Source organism: Ornithorhynchus anatinus, chromosome X1 (assembly GCF_004115215.2).
Source record: "Ornithorhynchus anatinus isolate Pmale09 chromosome X1, mOrnAna1.pri.v4, whole genome shotgun sequence".
NCBI classification, from domain to species: Eukaryota; Metazoa; Chordata; class Mammalia; order Monotremata; family Ornithorhynchidae; genus Ornithorhynchus; species Ornithorhynchus anatinus.
In genome coordinates, this window is record NC_041749.1 from 96,871,865 (window position 1) to 96,892,072 (window position 20,208).

Consider the following 20,208-nt stretch of genomic DNA (forward strand, 5'->3'; position numbering starts at 1 on the left):
AGCCCAGGTGTGTGATGATGGACCGTGGTGTCAGGTGCTCCCGAGTCATGTGACAGTGTGACCTGGGTCCATGCCTCTTGGGTGAGAACTGTAGTGAAGACAGAACGCAGTCTCCCGGGGTGCCAGGTTCTTGCATGGGCCCTGCCTGGTGGAAGAGAGAATGGAATTCCACGATCTCTGGTCACATGCGGCATGGCTTGTGGAGGTCACACATCATGCCGTGTGGTGGTGGAATATGCTGCATAGCGGGTGATCTCCCTATCCAGTGGTGCGCCTTTCCCAATCGGGTATATGTCAGAGACAAGATTCCCACCTCTGTTTTTTCTCCTCCTTCTTTGTCATGCTCTGGCCCAGCTTGACAGCCATTGAGTGGATACCCGGGACAATAGGTGTTGTAGCACTGAGTGTCAGGGTGCCACGAGCAGTCCTACTTGGTTGGTTCGAGTGATGCATGGTTCGATGGACACCATCTAGTGCCCCACTCCTCCTCTGACATGGGCTGCCCCATTGATGGATGTAAGCTTCAGTTGCCTCAGTTTTATACGTGTGCCCAGCCTGGTAGTAGAATGGAGGGATGCCAAAGCCCCGGGCGATAAAAGGGGCAAAGTGACGGTACCACATTTCTGACTGAGTGGTGGTGTCGTTGAATGCCTGCATTTGTGTGCGCTGCAGGAAAGATAGAATGGATATGTGAGCTGCCTCAGTTTTCCATGTTGTCCCAGCCCGATGGAGGGAAGGAATTCTGGGATCCAGGCTGATCTATGGCACAGTGTGAGGAGGGCACATGTGGTACAGTGTGAGCGTGGAATATGCTTCATCACATGTGACCTCACTTCACCGTACTGTGTCTTTGTCTGGATATTGGGCAGAGATGCTTCTGGTGCAGGCCACACCTGGGACCAAGCTAAGGGAAAACCCGAAGCCACAGGTGGCACACCGCATAGTTGAGGGCATCACACACAGCCCGGAACAACTGTGTCAAATGCTGTGTAGTTTGATTTGCACAATTTAGAAGCCCACTCCTCCCCCAGCCAGCCTGCCCAAATGATTGGTAGAAGCTGTGGCTGCCTCAGTTTTACATCCGTCCCCGGCCTGGTGCGAGAACGAAGGGATGTCCGAGCTCCAGGCGATATACGGGACACAATGAAGGTGCTATGTTTAGTGATGAGAGGTGGTGCTGTTGCATGGCTGCATCTGTGCAAGCTGAAGGAAAGATGGAATGGAGTTGGGAGCTGCTTTAGTTTTCCTCATGGGCCCGGCATGATGGAGGGAGGGAGTTCTGGGATCCCAACTGACCTATGGCACAGTGTGAGTAGGTCACGTGTGGTGCAGCATGATAATGGAATATGCTGCATCGTGTGTGACCTCCCTACACTGCACTGTGTCTCTCCTACTGGAGATTAGGCAGAGATTGTATGGCCTCCTCAGTTTCTGGCACAGGCCAAGCCCGGCAGCAAGTTAACGGTAGCCCGAGTGTAGTAGTACTCACACTACTACATGGTGCGAGTGTGCCAAATGCAGTTCTGCATAGTTGTTTCAAATTCAGCAGGCTTTGATGACCAAGTTCCAGAACGCTGCCAATCCTCAGCCAGAGCTGCCGCACCGAGACAAGGGAGTTGGTGGGTGGCCTCGTTTTTCGGCATGTGACCTCCGGACGGGCCCACCGTCTTACTCTGGCCTGAGATACGGCAGAGGTGGGACGGATGCCTCAGTTTCTTTCACAGTCATAGCATGGCAACTGATGCCATGCCCCATGCCCCATGCCCCATGCCCATGGGGTCATATGGTGATGTGTAAGGTTAGCGCACGCAGTCCTTCGCAACTGTTTCAAATGCAGCATGCTATATTGACCACATTCTAGAGTGCCACACTTCTTTGCCCAGGTCTACCCAAGTGATGAATGGGAGCTGTGGCTGCCTGATTTTTAGGTGTGCGCCTGGCCTGGTGTGAGAATGAAGGGATTCTCGATCCCCGGGTGACATCCTGGGCACAGTGATGGTGTCATGCACAGTGCTGGGAGATGTTATCACGTGCTATCTCATTCAGTGATATTGTCATCCAGCACAGCACATGTCCATCAAGAGCCACGGGAAAGAGGGAGTGGTGATACCAGCTGCCTCAGTCTTCTCACGGGCCCCGCTGGGTAACGGAACGATGGAAGCGGTGGCCTCCATGTGATCCACGGCAAGGTGCGATGGGGTCCGTCCCCGGGTGGTGGGACGATGAGCCGGGCTGTCCGCAGCGTGACTTCACGACATAGTGCCGTGACTCTCCGGCCAGAGGTACGGCAGAGATGGTAGGGCTGACTCTTATTTCTGCTCAGGGCCAGCCTAGTAGCTGGAGTAACAGACACCCGAGCCCCAAGGGCCAATGATATAGTGTGAGCATGCCACACGCAGTGGTGTGTGTTGGGGTCATGTGCGGCTTGGACTGCTGGCCACATTCCTGCCCGCTGCCCATCCCCGTCCAGAGCTGCAGCCCCGACGGTAGCGAGTTGCAGACGGCCTCAGTTGGCTGTGCGTGTCCAGCCTCACCCCCAAATCAAAGGAAGCTCGGAGCCCAGGTGTGTGATGATGGACCGTGGTGTCAGGTGCTCCCGAGTCATGTGACAGTGTGACCTGGGTCCACGCCTCTTGGGTGAGAACTGTAGTGAAGACAGAACGCAATCTCCCGGGGTGCCAGGTTCTTGCGTGTTCCCTGCCTGGAGGACGAGAGAATGGAATTCCCCGATCTCTGGTCGTATGCAGCATGGCGTGTGGAGGTTACACATCATGCCGTGTGATGCTGGAATACGCTGCATAGTGGGTGATCTTCTTATCCAGTGGTGCGCTTTCCTAACCGGGCACATGTCAGAGACCAGATTTCTGCCTCTTTTTTCTGTTCCTTCTTTGTCATGCTCTGGCCCAGCTTGACAACCAGTGAGTGGACACCTGGGCCAACAGTTGTTGTAGCACTGCGTGTCAGGGTGCCATGAGCAGTCCTGCGTGGTTGGGTCGAATGCAGCGTGGTTCGATGGGCACAATCTAGAGCCCCGCTCCTCCTCTGACATGGGCTACCACACTGATGGATGGGAGCTGCAGCTGCCCCAGTTGTTCACGTGTGCCCAGCTTGGTCCACTTGGAGAATGCCTGAGTCCCGGGTCTCAGTGACGGTGCAACCTTTAGCACTGAGGGATGGTGTCGTTCAATGCCTGCATTTGTGAGAGCTCCAGGAAAGATAGCAGGGAGTTGGGAGCCGCCTTAGTTTTCCGCTCGGGCCCTGTCCGATAGACAGAGGGAGGGAGTTCCGGGATCCCGGCTGACCTCCGGCACGTGTGAACAGGTTACACGTGATGCAGTGTGGTAGTGGAATATGCTGCATCACGTTTGATCTCCCTACACTGCACTGAGTCTCTCCATCTGGAGATTGGGCAGACACTGTATGGCTGCCTCAGTTTCTGGCATAGGCCAAGCCTGGCAGCAAGTTAACGGACACCCGAGTCCAAAGGCGTAGTACCACATGGTGTGCGAGTGCCACATGCAGTCTTGCCCAATTGTGTCAAATGTAGTGTGGTTCAGTGGCTACATTTTAGGGTGCCACACTTCGCCGTTTAATACTGCCCCAGTGACAGATGGGAGCTGTGGCTACCTCAATTTTAGTTTTGGCCCTGGCCTGGTAGGGGAATGACAGAATTTCTGAGCCCCGGATGATATTTGAGGCATAGTGATGGTGTCACACACAATGCTGGGAGACGTTACCACGTGCTACCTCATTCCGTGATATCATCACCCAGCACCGCACGGGTCCGTTGAGAGCCGCAGGAAAGATGGATGGCGATGTCGGCTGCCTCGGTCTTCTCACCTGCCCCGCCGGGTAAGTGAACAATGGAGGTTGCTGCCCTTGGGTGATCTGGGCACGGTGCGATGGGGTCACATGCCGGTCGGTGGGGTGATGGCCAGACGTGCTGTCTGCAGTGTGACTTCGTGACACAGCACTATGATTCTATGGCCAGAGATATGGCAGAGACTGGAGGGTCCCCTTGATATTTCTGCATAGGGTCATGCTAGTGGCTGGAGTAGTGGACGCCTGAGCCCTAAGGGGCCAACGACGCAATGAGAGGTTGCCACAAATAACATGCTGTGTGTTACAGTTACGTGCAGCTCAGACTGCTGCCCACATTGCACAGTGCTGTGCCTGCCCATCTACACCTGGAGCACAGACAGTTGTGAGTTGCGGGTAGCCTCACTTTTCCACAGGTGTCCAGCCTCACGTCTGAATCAATGAGCGCTCACATTACAGTTGACATAGAGGGCAGCATGATGACGTAGTGTGCTGCTGTCCTGATGCAGCACTTTGGCTCTCAAGCGAGCACCCTCACAAAGGCTGAGTGCCGTCGTCAACTGCGTCTGGTGTCCGCCCGGGCCCCAGTTCATAGATGAAGGGATGGAATTCCCCGACTACTGGTCCCATGTGGCACAGTGTGAAGAGTTCACGCATCGTGCCGTGTGATGGTTTAATATGCTGTGGGGAGCGTGTCCTCCCTACAAGGCGCTGTGTCTCTTCGGCCAGAGATAGGTCAGAGAAGGGAAGGCTACCTCCCTTTACTGCGCGGGCCCAGGCTGGCATCCGGTTAACAGACGCCCGGGCCTGCAGGTGTTGTTCTGTGCAATATGAGGTGGCCACATGCAGTCCTGCGTGGTGCTTTCAACTATAGCCCAGCGTGGTGACCGGAGTGTGATGATGCCACCTGCCTAGTTAGCCGATGGTGTAATCAGCGCACTGTGATGGTGTCACACTCGGCCTACGTCACGACGCACCGTGCTCTCTGGTGTGCTGGTGTCCTGACACAGCACAGCCTGTCGTAGGTGAGAGCTCTAGGCAGCAGTGAGGGCAGTTGGGAGTTGCATCAGTTCTCTGCATGGGCCCTACCCATTAGATGAGAGGACAGAATTCCATGTCCCCCGATCGCATGCGGCATGGCGTGTGCAAGTCGCTCCGCCGCCTGTCAGCTGGGTGACTTTGGGCAAGTCACTTCACTTCTCTGGGCCTCAGTTCCCTCATCTGTAAAATGGGGATTAAGACTGTGAGCCCCACGTGGGACAACCTGATTCCCCTGTGTCTACCCCAGCGCTTAGAACAGTGCTCAGCACATAGTAAGCGCTTAACAAATACCAACATTATTATTATTATCATGCCCTATGACGGTGGAGCAGGCTGCGAGCATGCGACCTCTGTACACAGTGCCATGTCTCTCCAAGCCAGATGCATGGTAGAGAGAAGACGGCCGTCTCTGTTTCCTGTGATTCCAGGTGTCATACCACTGAGTGTCTGGGTGCCGTGTGCCGTTCGGTGCGGTTGGGTTGAAATGCAGCATGGTTTAATGGGCACGAGGTAGACCCTCACTCCTACCCCACCCAGGGCTGCCGCACAGATGGATGGGAGCTGCAGCTATTTCAGTTTTAGGCGTGTGCCCGGCCTGGGAGGAGAATGAAGGTTTGCTTGAGCCCCAGATGGTATCTGGGGCACAGTGATGGTGTCATGCAAAGTGCTGGGAGATATCGTGTGCTACCTCATCCCGTGGTATCATCACCCAGCACCGTGCGTGTCTGTCGAGAGCCACGAGAAAGACGGAGTGGTGATACCAGCTGCCTCGGTGTTCTCACGGGCCCCGCCGGGTAATCGAAAAGTGGAAGCAGAGGCTCTCGGGTGATCCACGGCCCGGTGCGATGGGATCACACGTCAGTCGGTGGGATGGCGAGATGTGCCCTCTGCATTGTGATTCTCTGCTTGGCACATAGCGCTTAACAAATGCCATCATCATTATTATTTTTATTTTTCATTCAGAGGTACAGCAGTGATGGCAGGCAGTTTTGCGCTGCTTTGACTTTTTTGTGCATACCCATCCTTAATTCCTATCGTCGTCGTGGTGTTCTCGAAGCACTTACTGTGTGTCAAGTATTTTCTTAGCACCGGTAAACACATGTTCACCAGTTTACCTGTCACGTATGAGGCTTACAATCTTAGTAGGAGGGAAAACAGATATTGACTCCCCATTTGACAGATGAAGGAACTGTGGCACGGTGAAGGGAAGTGACTTACCCGAGGTCACACAGAAGGCAGCCGGCTGAGGTGGGAATAGAACCCAGGTTTTCTGACTCTGAGACCCGTGCTTTTTCCACTAGGCTGCACTGTAGCCCCTGTTGCCCTACAGCACAGTGTAATGGGGTGACATTCAGAGTGGCATAATGTCATTTTTTCAGGCTGAGTTTGCCGACTTCCCAATTCGGGACCTTGTCTGGCCATTGTTGCAGCAGAAACATCGAGGTGATTCACATGGTTTCAGTTTCCTCACTGGCCCAGTCTGGTACATCTATGAATGGCGGCCCTGGACCCCAATACCCATATTGAGTTATACGATGGAATCTACCTTGCCCTGGCTGGTCTGAGGCTGTCTGGAGGTCCGTTGCTACCCCGGTGTAGAAGAGCCATGGCCCCGAAGCCCCCACCACCCCTTTAGGATTGGACAAGTACCAAACGGGCCCTTGGAAGACTTACTCTACTCATACATTATTATTATTATTTTTAAAATTATTTTCACGGTATTTCTTAAGTGCCAAGTATGTGCCAGACACTGTACTAAGCGCTGGGGTAAGTACAGGTTAATCGGAATGGACAAAGTCCCTCTCCCTCATGGGGCTCATGGTCTTTGCCTCCTTTATACAGATGAGGTGACTGAGGCCCAGAGAAGTGAAGCGACTAACCCAAGGTCACACAGCAGACAAGTGATGAAGGATTAGAACCCAGGTCCTTTTGACTCCCAGGTCCATGCTCTATCCACTGGTCCAGGCTGCTCCTCAATATTGTTATAATGCTATCTGTTAAGCACTTATTTGGTGTCAAGCACTGTTCCGAGTGCTGCAGTAGATTTCAATCAGGTGGGACACTCCCTTTCCCACTTGGGGCTCACACTCTTAAGTAGTAGGGAGAACGGATATTGAATCCCCATTGAATCCTCTGAATCCCAGGCCTATGCTCTTTCTCCTAGGCCATGCTGCTGCTTCTGAGCATGACTAAACATTTTCTAGCTCATGACTAAACATTTTCTAGCTCAGCCTAACCTCTCTTGCTTGCTTTTCCCCCATGGGGAGGAAGTCCAGGCTCTGTAAGTAAAAAATTGGCCCGGTTTTATTGACTTGAAGAGGGACCGGCAGTAAAGCTACCCAACTACACTGCCCCAGGTGTCCTTCCGGCTGCTGCCAGTGGCATTGCTTCTCCTCTAGTGCTCTGATTATAATCATGATCTCTGGGTCTGTCACAGTTCTAGTTATATGGAAGGTGGTTGATACCTGGGCCAAAAAGAAATGGTGTTTACTCAAGAGACGCACCGTGGCCTAGTGGGAAGTGTATGGGCCTAGGAGTCAGAGGATCTGGGTTCTAATCCCAAACTCTGCCAACTGTTTGCTGTGTGACCCTGGGCAAGTCACTTGACTTGAAGTGGCCCAGCATTGTCACCTGTCTGCTACGTGACCTCGGGTAAGTTACTTAACTTCTCTGGGCCTCAGGTACTTCATCTGGGAAAGGGGGATTAAGACTATGAGCTCTATACCTGGCATAGGGATGGTGTCTAACCTGATCACCTCATATCTATTCCAGTGGTTCTCTGTGTCTGGCACGTAGTAAGTACTTAATGAGTACTATAAAATCCATTCATTACGTCTCGTCAAATCCATTCTGCTGTACTCTCTTCCGAGTACTTAATGCACTGCTCTGCACAGAGTAAGCACTCTGTAAATATGACTGATTGATACGAAATAAAGGAACGCGCCCCTCTCGAAACAACCCTCTCGGGACGATAGGATCTTACCAAAGCTGTTCTCTTTCTGCAAGTATGGAAATGGTTATGGCTGTAAAGTTTCAAGGGCGAGAGAGAGGTCACCTGATACTCAGTATTGCCTTATGCTTTTAAATGAAATTAGGCTATCCCCTTCTTTCTCCCTCATTTACTCGTCTCATGAATCTCTATCCTAGCCCAAATGCTGGTTGCTTTTTGTCTTTTACCCAGCTTCGTATCCCCAAATCGTGCACTGCCCACCCACGAGCCTAAAAGACTTGGATGGAAGCTTGTCAGTACCTCTCCTAGATTGTTCAGAGTCGTTAAACTGAAAGGTAGCATGCTGAGGTTTATAAATGGCTCGTAAAAACGACACTCTTTGCAATGTAGGAGGGCACCGTAAAGACTTTCAGCTACCCACTAATCATTAAGGCAGGAATTGGGCCTACCATCTTCATGGTTGCTATTATCCCAAGTGCTATGTACAGGGCTCTGCACATAGCACTCAGTAAGCCTCAAGACTGTAAGGTCGTTATGGGTAGCAAATTTGTCTGCTAATTCTGTCGGATTGGACTCTCCCAAGCACTTAGTAAGTGCTCTGCACATAGGAACCACTCAATAGATACCAATTCTTGATTGATTGAATACCAATGATCAATTGATTGGTCATATTTGAATATCTCACATTTGGGAAAGGACCTGGGCCTAGCAATCAGAGGAACTGGGTTCTGACCCCGGCTCAGCCCCGATCGGCTGCGATGAGGTTGGGTAAGTCACTTCACTTCTCTGTGCCCCAGTTTCCTCATTTATAAAATGGGGATTCAGTCCCTGTTCTCCCTCTTATTTAGACTGTGAGCCCCATGAGGGACAGGGACTGTGTCTGACCTGATGATCTTGTATCTACCCCAGTGCTTAAGACAATGTTTGACATAATAAATGCTTAACAAGTACAGTTATTATTAATAATAGGTACTTTGGTGCCAACTTGCATGACGGCATCTTATGACAAGTGATCCGATTTAACAGGTCATTGGACTTCTCTGGGCCTCAGTTTTCTCATCTGTAAAATGATGATAATGGTATTTGTTGAGCTCTTTCTATATGCCAAGCATTGTTCTAAGTGCTGGGGTAGATATAAGGTAATCAGGTTGTCCCACTGAGGCTCACAGACTTAATCCCCATTTTACAGGTGAGGGTAACTGAGGCACAGAGAAGTGATTTGCCCAAAGTCGCACAGCTGATAAGTGGCAGAGCTGGGATTAGAACCCATGACCTCTGACTCCCAAGCCCGAGCTCTTTCCACTAAGCTATGCTGCTTCTCAGCGTGAGGAGGTAGAGCCTGTCCTCCCTCTCGCTTAGATTGTGAGCCCCATGTCGGACAGGCCCTGTGTCTAACATGATGATCTTGCATCTTCCCCAGTGCTTGGCACATGGTTAGTGCTTAACAAATACCACAACTATTATACTCCATTGCCCCCTCCTGCCTCACCTCGCTACTCTCCTTCTACAACCCAGCCCACACACTTCGTTCCTCTAATGCTAACCTTCTTACTGTGCCCCGATCTTGCTTGTCTCACCGTTCTGCCTCTGGCCTGGAACTCCCTCCCTCCTCTAATCCGACAACCCCTTCCCCCAACCCCAGCCTTATTGAAAGCACATCTCCTCCAAGAGGCCTTTACAGACTAAACCCCACTTTTCCTCACCTCTCATTCCCTTTTGTGTCGCCCTGACTTGCTCCTTTTACTCTCCCCACAAAGCCCCAAAGCACATATGTACATATCCATAATTTTATTTATTTGTATTGATGTCTGTCCCCGCCCCCCCCAGACCGTGAGCTCATCGTGGTCAGGGAATGTCACTTTTTATTGTATTGTACTTTCCCAAGCACTTAGTGCTCTGCACACAGTGAGCACTCAATCAGTACGATCGAATGAATACATTATTTTACTCCCTATTTCTTGTAAATGCACTGAATCTGTTTAAGTCAGGTTTAGGACAAAACCCTTAATGGTTTTCCAATTCAACAATTAGCAACCGATGAGGTCACACAAAAAATAAAATTATCTGGAGACAAACGGGTTCATTACTGGAGCATTGCCCTTTTGTTTCCTGCTCATTTGTAGAGGAAGAGAGCAATTCTGAAGAGGTCTATTTAAGGCCTGGTCCAGGAGTCAAATTGACTTTATTGCTTTATTCCAACGAGTTTTCCCTCTGCTCCAGGGCCCCTTGGTGTCCACATAAAGCCTGGTGGGTTAGGTCCGCTGTAGAGGAAGAGAGCAATTCTGAAGAGGTCTATTTAAGGCCTGGTCCAGGAGTCAAATTGACTTTATTGCTTTATTCCAACGAGTTTTCCCTCTGCTCCAGGGCCCCTTGGTGTCCACATAAAGCCTGGTGGGTTAGGTCCGCTGTACAGTCCAACGGGTGATGAATGACTGGGAATGTTGAATGATCTAAATTGAATCTATCTCACAGCCAGGTTCGGCTGTACAAACCTGGGAGGTGAAAACTACGCATTTTTAAAGAAAGCAACATCGCGAACAATTTATTTCACCTAGCGTAAGCCAATGTAAAATCAGCCAGGCTATTAACTTTATAGTAGGACTATTTATCAAGTCAGAAGTTATGCGATTAAGACATCTTTTTTCCCAGTTGCCTTCTCTGAGAGGCTTTTAAATGAAAGAATCAAATTGTCTTTGAAGGGGCAGGCTAGATTCATGTAGCCAGGTGGTAAGAAAGTGGCTTGGAGGAAACCACTTGAGGTTGTAACTTTTCTGAAGTTTCTTGCACTGTGGAGACTGCGTTCTTTGTACCTGAAAAAAGTCAAAGACTGGGCAAGAAAGTCTGACTCTGAGTTCTCTAGTTTTTCCTCCTCGCAACTCATGATTTGGTTGTTCAAATATTTAAACATTCAGAAGGATTCACTGTAAGATACAGATAGGGATTTGAAGGGTAGGGGAGAGAGGGACTAGACAGGGAGAGCAGGTAATTTGACGTAAATGATGCTTGTAGTGGATTTTTATTTTTAAAACAGAGCCAAAGTCTTCCTGCAGATTGAACATGTTAATTTGCACTCTGCTGATTTTTCTAGAAACGTTGAGGAGTCACAAATAAAGGTTAGAGATGGGGGTGCATTTTGCACAAGTCAGGTCAGAATCATTCTCCAAAACTGACCAGTTTTTATTTGAGTGGAACCGCTCCATGTGGGACAGGGACAGTGTCTGACCTGATGAACTTGCATCTATCCCAGAGCTTAAAATGGTGCTTGACACAGACACATAAAAAGAAGAAAAAAAAACAGGCTAAAGTACATGCACCTTCCTGGACAGGAAAGGAATCAGTCGATCATGTTTACTGTGTGCAGAGCACTGTGCTCAGTGCTTGGGGGAGTCCAACGTAACAGAGGGAGGAGGTACATTTCCTGCCCACAAGGTGCTTGACAGTCTAGGAAATATCCTTTGCATCGAATTGGTCAGAAAGCCAGAGGTTCCTCCTAGACATTTTGTGGTCTGGTAAATGTTTTAGTGGGCAGCCAGCTGTTTTGAACTGTTCTGCAAGGCCGCTCACATGTTCCCAGACAAGGGGATGATTGGAAGCAGGGAGCAGAAAATAGCTACAGTGAGAGAGCAACGGGACCAAATGGCCAATTTGAATGAAGAGTAAAGGTGGTGTGACTTTCCAATGAAGGGCAAAATCTTACATTTGACCAAAAACTATTTTCAGAGAAGACTTGTCTAAAGTCTTTTCCAGAGAAATGATTGTAAATGACTTCAGGGAAACAAAACGAGTGAAATCCCCCCCCCCCCCCGCCCATCAGAGTGCTCTGTCCCAGAAACCAAAGCAGATGACTTCAGCAGAAATCACACGAGTAGTCAGCAGCCAGTTCCAAAACCCTCTGGCAGCAAAGAAAATGTACCAGTAATTAGCAGACTGCAGAAGGATAGTGAAAACACGGCAGATGAGGTGAACAGATGGAAAGACAGAGTCAACCAGTAATCAAAAATGCACACTCCTTACAAGGGCTGGAGTATTGGGGGAGACTGGGTAGTAACAAGATTGAGGGGAGAACAGCTCCCCCCCTCCAAAAAAAAGTTTAACCCTTGGAGTACTGTTCTACCTTGCTCTCTTCTGCAAAGGGCTGCCAGTGCCTACAATTACGATTTAATCAGAGTGCTACGGTTTTTCGCTTGTCTTATCTGTCACCTAATGGAGGTGAAAGATGTTTTTCACATTTGTTTTCAGGGTTTGATACCAATTTAGGACTCAGGAAGTGGATTTATTAATAATAATAATAATAATACTCACAATAGTGGTATTTGTTAAGCATTTACTTTGTATCAAGCACTGTTCTAAGTTTGGGGGTTGATAAAAGTCAGGTCAGAAGATATGGTCTCTGTCCCACATGGGGCTCAAGGTCTAAGTAGGAGGGAGAAGAGGTATTGAATCCCCATTTGACAGTTGAGAAAACTCTGGCACAGAGAACTCAAGTGACATGCCCGAGCTCATACAGCAGAGCTGGGATTAGAACCCAGTTCCTCGGACTCCCAGGCCTGTGCTCTTTCCACTAAGCCACATCACTTCTCTTTTCCTGTTTAAAATGCTTGTGGAAGACAACCTTAACTTGGTTCCATTTCATCCTGTTTTCTCCCTCATCCTATAAACTTCATTCCCAACCTCCCTCTCTATCAGTAGAGTTGTAATAGAAGCAAGTGGAGGGAGTGGAGCATATATTACTCTCACTCTTTTTTACCTTTAATTTTCCATATATACATATATGTATGTATATATATATATATAGTACTTTTCAAGTGCTTAATACAATGCTATGCACACAGAAGGTGCTCAATAAATACGGTCGAATAAATGAATGAATATAATATTCGTGTGTGTGTGTGTGTGTATATGCACACACACACACACCTGCTTCAGGTTTGGAGATGACATTATCGGTGGTGATATTTTTATCCGTGATGATTTTATCAGTGTAGGCAAGTGTGGCTGATTAAATCAGTGAATGATTTTACAATTGCTTCTACATCATGGTCATGAAAAGACTGCCCCTCATAGCACTGTGCATTTCTTATCCCCAGTGCCTGGCTCCGTTTTTACTTTTCTCCTTGGTGTCATGATCTTTCTGAAACTTTTGTGGTAAGACAGCCAACTTGTTTCTAATTGACATCTTCTCCTGTTGTTCTCAAATGTCCAAAGTAAATAATGAAATAGAGGCCAAATGCCCCACCAAACTCTGTTAGAGGTAAATGTCTTTAAAATGAATATTGTGAAAACTCTCCTTGAATGGCATGTAAGATTTGGGGACTTTTCTTAAATTTTTTCTATTTAGTTACTTTTAATTGTGTGTATTGAACACTTACTATGAGTCAGGCAGTGTAATAGGGTAGATATAAATTAATCAGATTGCATGCAGTTTGTGTCTCACGGAGGCTCACAGTCTTAATTCCCATTTTACAGATGAGATAACTGAGGCACAGAGAGGTGAAGCAACTTACCCAAGGTCACACAGCAGACAAATGGCAGAGCTGGGATTAGAGCTCAGGACCTTCTGACTTCCAGGCCCGTGCTCCATCCACTAGGCCACTCTGATTCTAAAGTGGTCTTCTTAAATGGGCCTAGAAAGTTATTTCCCTGGCCTAAGATGCTGCTCCCAGGTAAAACTGTGGTGATGAAGGGGGTCTTACAGTCGACTCACTGGCACTTCTACAGGATACTATTAATCAATACTATTTATTGATTTGAGAGCAACACCTCCTGCTGAGATGCTGGCAAGCAGAAAGACTCAGGGGTTCCTTATTTGGGGATGATGTCAGAAGAGCCTTTCAAGTGCTGGGCCTGTCAATTGCTATGTTCCTGTTAAACAGTGGTACTTATTAAGTGCTTCCGGTGTGGAGAGCACTGTACTAAGTGCTTGGGAGGTACAGTATAGCAGAGTTGGTAGACTCGTTCCCTACCCACAAGAAGCTTACAGTGCAGTCACATTCTGTTCCTTCTCATAGTGCCTGGCTTTCGACTCTTCTTTCTCCGACTCCTGACTCGTGCCCTTTATGCTGCCTGAAACTCCTCAGTGCCATAAAATGCATCGGTCCACAGCCCTCTCCATCTATAATGCCCTGCTGAAATTTCACCACCTGCAGGAGGCTTTTCTTGATTAAGGTTCCTTTTCCTCAGGTCAGAGCCTCCCAATTACCATTACAGCACTCATGCACTCCCAACCACCTCAGAGCACTTTGGTGCATACATATCTTAGGACATGTAATAATAATAATAATGGTATTTGTTAAGCGCTTCCTATGTGCCAGGCACTGTATTAAGCGCTGGGTTAGATACAAACAAATCGGGTTGGACACAGTCCCTGTCCCACAAGGGGCTCGCAGTCTCAATCCCCATTTTTAACAGGATAGGTAACTGAGGCCCAGAGAAGTGAAGTGACTTGCCCAAGGTCACACAGCGGACCAGTAGTCAAGCCGGGATTGGAACCCATGACCTTCTGACTCCCAGATCCGCGCTCCATCCACTACGCCATGCTGCTCTGCAGTGCTCAGTAAATACAACTGATTGATTGGATATTCATCCCACCCTCAGCCCCACAGTACTTAGGTACAGATCTATAAATTCTGTGTTATAAATTATATTGATGTCTGTCCCCCACCAGACTGTAAACTCATTGTGGTTAGGGAACATGTCTATCAACTGTGTTGTATTGTAATCAATCAACCACTTATTTGTCGAGTGCTTACCGTGTGCAATGCACTGTACGAAGCACTTGGGAGAGTACAATGTAACAGTTGGTAGACGTGATACCTGCTTACAATGAGCTTACAGTCTAGAGGGGGGTACAGACATCAATGTGAATAAATGAGGGATATAATAATAATGATGATGATGATGGTATTTGTTAAGGGCTTACTATGTGCCGAGCACTGTTCTAAGCGCTGTGCTAGATTCAGGTAATCACGCTGGAGAAGCAGCGTGGCTCAGTGGAAAGAGCACGGGCTTTGGAGTCAGGGCTCATGAGTTCGAATCCCAGCTCTGCCACTTGTCGGCTGTGTGACTGTGGGCAAGTCACTTCTCTGTGCCTCAGTTCCCTCATCTGTAAAATGGGGATTAAGACTGTGAGCCCCACGTGGGACAACCTGATTCCCCTGTGTCTACCCCAGCGCTTAGAACAGTGCTCGGCACATAGTAAGCGCTTAATAAATACCAACATTATAAAATACCAACATTATTAGGTTGTCCCACATGGGGCTCACAGTCTTAATCCCCATTTTACAGATGAGGTAACTGAAACACAGACAAGTGAATTGACTTGCCCAAAATCACACAACTGACAAGGGGCGGAGCTGGGATTAGAACCCCTGACCTCTGACTCCCATGCCACTGAGCCACACTGGATATGTACATAAGTGCCATGGAGATGAGGGTGAATAAAGGGAGCAAAAACAAAGTGACACAGAAGGGAGTGGGAGAAGAGGATATGAGGGCTTAGTTGAGGAAGGCCTCTTGGAGGAGATATCCCTTTACTGTACTGTAGTCTCCCAAGAGCGAGTACAGGGTTCTGCACACAGTAAGTGTTCAATAAATACCACTGATGATATGGTATGATTTAAAAGGTTGCTCTTTGAAGTAGCCTTTCCAATCTCTTGCACCTACCGGCCATCGCTGTTATGTGTTGAGCCAAGCTCTCCTGAGCTTGGGGGACTACCACAGAGTTGGAAGACAGGATCCTGCCCTTCAAAGAGCTGACAATTCAGTAGAAAGACACAAACTAAGTACATTTAGGAGGAAAAAGGAAAATTGGGTGGAATGAGAGGGGTACTTTTCAGCATTTACTGTATGCAAAAGCTCTGTGCTAAGGCCTAGGTAAGGTAGATACAAGATTATCGTACTAGCCACTGTCCCTGTCCCTTGTGGCACTCACAGGCAAAGAGGAAGGTGGTGGAGGGTGGGGGAGAAGGTATTGTATTCTCGTTGTACAGGTGAGGAAACAGGCACAGAGAAATGAAGTCACTTGCCTGAAGTGCGACATGCAAGGGGCTGATCTAGGATTAGAAACCAGGTGTCCTGACCCTCCAGGTATTTCTCCTGAGCCTCTCCTGGCTCTCTTCATTTTCTCTGGAGCCACTAGTGGGAAGACAGGCCAGAGCCAGAACATGGGCGATTGGTCAGCGGTGAGATAGTTGCAACAATCTGGTGGTACTATGAAGGTTTTGACACCAAATCAATTTACTGAGCACCTACGGTGTACAGAGCACTGTACTGAACACTTGGGAGGGTACGAGAGTGGTAGAAGAGGCGGTCCTTGCCCTCAAGTCCCAGTCTAAAGGAAGACAGGCACAAAATGACAGATAGGAGACTCTGGAGGCTTTTCACTTAAAAAGTATACTTACACTAAATTGAAAACCATGGACCAAACATTAACTTTTGTCAAATGTTTTGAAATGTAAATGAAAAGAACTACTGTATATTAAGAGGGTCTGAGCCAACTTTATAGCTACTGTTGAAGAACATACACATTGTCAGAAATACAAGACTAGATTTGGTTCCCAGAGTAACTGTACCATGTAAACAAAGCACTTGGTCTCTGGGGACGGATTCCCTCTTCAAAGCCCTACTGAGAGCTCACCTCCTCCTGGAGGCCTTCCCAGACTGAGCCCTCCCTTTCCCTCTGCTCCTCCTCCCTTCCCCATTGCCCCAACTCCTTCCCTCAGCTCTACCCCCTTCCCCTCCCCATAGCACTTGTGTTTGTGAGTTTATATTATTTATTACTCTATTTTATGAATGATGTGTATATATCTATGATTCTGTTTATTTTGATGGTATTGATGCTTGTCTACTTGTTTTGTTTTGTTGTCTGTCTACCCCTTCTAGACTGTGAGCCCATTGTTGGGTAGGGATTGTCTCTATCTGCTGCCAAATTGTACATTCCAAGCACTTAGTACAGTGCTGTGCACACAGTAAGTGCTCAAGAAATACGAATGAATGAATGAAGGAGAGGAAAGAAGGCCAGGTTTAGGAGGCTTCTTTACCTGGGGCAACCTAGTGGTTTGGGAAAGAGAGGGATTAGGAGAAGGGTAATCAGCAAGGACTCCTACTGGAGGAGAAAGATGGACAACCCCACCTAGGAGTGAACCAGCAGAGGCAGAGTTGAAAATGAAAGGACGATGAAATGGAAATAGTGCCCAGTTCTTCCATTTAAGAAGAAAAACAATCACAATCATTATTTTAATGGTATTTGTTAAACAATTACTATGTGCCAGGCCCTGTTGTAAGTGCTAAGGTAGATAAAAGGTAATCAGGTTGGACACAGTCCATGTCCCACGTGGGGCTCACAGTTGTAATTCCCATTTAACAGATGAGGGAACTGAGGCACAGAGAAGTGAAGTGACTTGCCCAAGGTCACACAGTAGACAATCAGAGCAGGGATAAGAACCCAGGGCCTCCTGACTCCCAGGCCCATGCTCTATTTTCTCACTCCAAATAACCACAGACAAGTTAATGACTTTCACTGATCTGAGTTTCCTCATCTCTTAGAAGCCAACTTGTCCTGTTTTCAAGAACGTAATAACTACTTCTGGCAATACACTCCCAGACTCTGGGGCTCTACTAGCCAATCAATCAATCCATGGAATTTATTGAGCGTCTACTGTATGCCGAGTACTATACTCAGCCCTTGGGAGAGTATAATCGAGTAAGATAAGGTCCCTGCCCATAAGGATATCTACCAGTCCATTCTTTCAAGCTGAGAATAGGTGTTGGAAGACTAGGACTCATAGTATAGTACTTGCCATTTACATCAGGCATGTCTGGTAAAAATAATAATAATGCTAATAGGTCTGAGAGGACTAGGTTCTCATCCCAGTTCCACCCCTTGTCTGCTGAGTAACCTTTGGCAAGTCACTGCACTACTCTGGGCCTCAGTTCCCTCAACTGCACAGGGGGAGTCAGTCCCCATTCTCCCTCCTGCTTAGATTGTGAGCCTCACATAGGGCCCGATGATCTCGTACCCGACCCAGTCCTTAGTACAGTGCTTGCCACATAGTAGGCACTTATCAAATACCACAGTTATTATTGTAGCCCTTTAGTGCTTCCGCTCTTCTCAGATTTAGGGGTGTCCTCATTGCTTCTCAAGTCCATGCACCCCTATTGCTGTCCCCCACCCTGTGGCACAAACCCAAGGGCATAGGGGTCATTGGAGACTAGCCTACCCCCAACCTGGGACTGACTTCAGAGAGCTTATAGGCAAAGTGCTCCGTCCTGCATCTCTGTGTCTCCCCACTACCTGAAGCTTCTCCTCCAATCCTTACTGCAGACAGACATCAAGAGCTCAGGTGTAGTGGATTGAGCATGGAGCTGGGAGTCTGAAGGTCATGGATTCTAATCCAGGCTTTGCCACTTATCTACTGGGTGACCTTGGGCAGGTTACTACACTTCTCTGGGCCCTAGCTACCTCATCTGTAAAATGGGGATTGAGGGCATGAGCCCCTGAGACAAGAACTGTGTCCAACCCAATTTGCTTGTATCCGTCCCAGCGCTTAGAACAGTGCCCAGCATATAGTAAGCGCTTAACAAATACCGTAATTATTTTTGTTACCTCAAAAGTATTTAATAGGTTCCTAACAAGGTACAAAGGAAAGCAAATCCAGGAAAACCGCCTTTCCCTAGATCTACTAGGTCCCCCTCCAGGACTTACTTCCCTTACTTACTTCCCTATAGGCCTCCTGTGGCTCATGTTCTTCTCCCCATTCTCCTCCAGAGTCCTGGAAGCTGGACTCCAAATCTTCAGGGAGCCTCTCTGATTCCTCCCTGGGCCCTGTGTCTGTCAAGGGTCCACAACACGAGCTCACAGTCTGTCCCGCTCCCCCAGGCACACAGCTGAATTCCCCTCTCCTCAAGCTGGCCCCTCTACTTGCTCCCCAATCCCTCTCTTATTGGTTTGGCTATATAATAATGTTGGTATTTGTTAAGCGCTTACTATGTGTAGAGCACTGTTCTAAGCGCTGGGGTAGACATAGGGGAATCAGGTTGTCCCACGTGGGGCTCACAGTCTTAATCCCCATTTTGCAGATGAGGTAACTGAGGCACAGAGAAGTTAAGTGACTTGCCCACAGTCACACAGCTGACAAGTGGCAGACCTGGGATTTGAACTCATGACTTCTGACTCCAAAGCCCGTGCTCTTTCCACTGAGCCACACTGCTTCTCTTGCTTCTCTTCCCTATATCTTCAGGGAGTGGCATCACAGAGTCTCTCCTGTGTGTGTGTGTAAAATGGAGTTGGGAGGGGTGGACAGTGGAACTGGTTATCACAGCATGCACCCTAAAATGCATGCCTAGAAAATTGCACGTGTTCCTCAAATGTGAAACTGCAATGGGAGAATGTTTTCTGACCCTTTTGGACGAAATACCACCCTCTTGTTTTCAGCAGTCATGAACTGGCTCCATTTTATATCAAGAAAGAAAAGACAGCCCTTTTAAAAAATATCAAAGTTCTGCATGTCTACCATTTAGCAAGGGCTGATGGAATATTACCAGGTGGCCTGCTCCTGAAATGTAATGTACAGTACAGCCTATGAGGATTTAGGTTAAAAAACTTCAAATGGACAATTGAAAAAGGAAACAAGGCAGCTGCAGGTGAAAACAGGTTCCTCTATAACGGATTTTCAGATAGATGCTTACACTCTTTAGTTGGGTAAACAGATTTGAAGTACATTATTCTAGAAATAGGCCATCTACTATTGATATGCTACACTGTAATGACATCTCTCCTGTTAAGGTCTGCAGTTTGAATCTCTCAGAGTAAACAGTAACCCACCTCTAAAGAGCTCTTAATATTTCCCCTTTCACTGATGTGCAAAGGCAGCATTGTCTAAATGTGCAGATCGTTGCCAAGTGCTTTATGGTGCCAATAATCAGGTGGGACTTGGCCCCAATCAAGCTCATCCTCACCTGCTAGAACTCTGCCCTCAGCTCTGCCCAGCAAAAGTAATACTTTTCCACCCTTATTGACTCCCATGCCAAATATTTGAAGGTTTCTACCCCACCTCTTCCCTCTCAGGGTCACACCTGGAGAGTTTCCAGTACTTTACCAGTCTTGGCTACAGGAGGGAGAGTCGAGCCCAGGCCTACCCATTCCATTCCTAGCTTGGGCAGTGGCTAGCGAGTGGAGGCAATCTGCTACAAGTCAAAACTCACCCATGCTGGGAAGCAGCGGCATGGGAGAGAGTCAAGGGTGGAGACTCGAGTTTACCATGCTGAGGGTGGCAATGATAAACCACTTCTGTATTTTTATTAAGAAAACTCTGTGGATACACTACCAGAATGATTGCAGATGGAGAACGGGGCATTCTGGGAGAGATATGTCTGTGGTGTCGATGTGGGTCAGAAGCGAC

General features: G+C 48.2%; 6 non-coding genes across 6 annotated transcripts; all 6 read left to right on the forward strand.

Annotated features, from left to right (window-relative positions):
- Positions 1 to 747: 747 nt before the first annotated feature.
- Positions 748 to 860, forward strand: MIR1421Y-1 (microRNA mir-1421y-1). Its single transcript, NR_034895.1, has one exon. It is a non-coding gene; the product is annotated as a microRNA mir-1421y-1 (primary transcript).
- Positions 861 to 1,300: 440 nt separating this feature from the next.
- On the forward strand, positions 1,301 to 1,386 carry MIR1421X (microRNA mir-1421x). Its single transcript, NR_034894.1, has one exon. It is a non-coding gene; the product is annotated as a microRNA mir-1421x (primary transcript).
- A 595-nt stretch (positions 1,387 to 1,981) lies between these two features.
- On the forward strand, positions 1,982 to 2,092 carry MIR1419B-1 (microRNA mir-1419b-1). The gene has a single exon (NR_034893.1). It is a non-coding gene; the product is annotated as a microRNA mir-1419b-1 (primary transcript).
- Positions 2,093 to 2,739: 647 nt separating this feature from the next.
- MIR1421W (microRNA mir-1421w) lies at positions 2,740 to 2,830 on the forward strand. Its single transcript, NR_034892.1, has one exon. It is a non-coding gene; the product is annotated as a microRNA mir-1421w (primary transcript).
- Positions 2,831 to 3,299: 469 nt separating this feature from the next.
- On the forward strand, positions 3,300 to 3,391 carry MIR1421V (microRNA mir-1421v). Its single transcript, NR_034891.1, has one exon. It is a non-coding gene; the product is annotated as a microRNA mir-1421v (primary transcript).
- A 16,473-nt stretch (positions 3,392 to 19,864) lies between these two features.
- Positions 19,865 to 20,001, forward strand: LOC114806665. Its single transcript, XR_003754727.1, has one exon. It is a non-coding gene; the product is annotated as a small nucleolar RNA SNORA7 (small nucleolar RNA).
- The last annotated feature ends 207 nt before the right edge of the window (positions 20,002 to 20,208 follow it).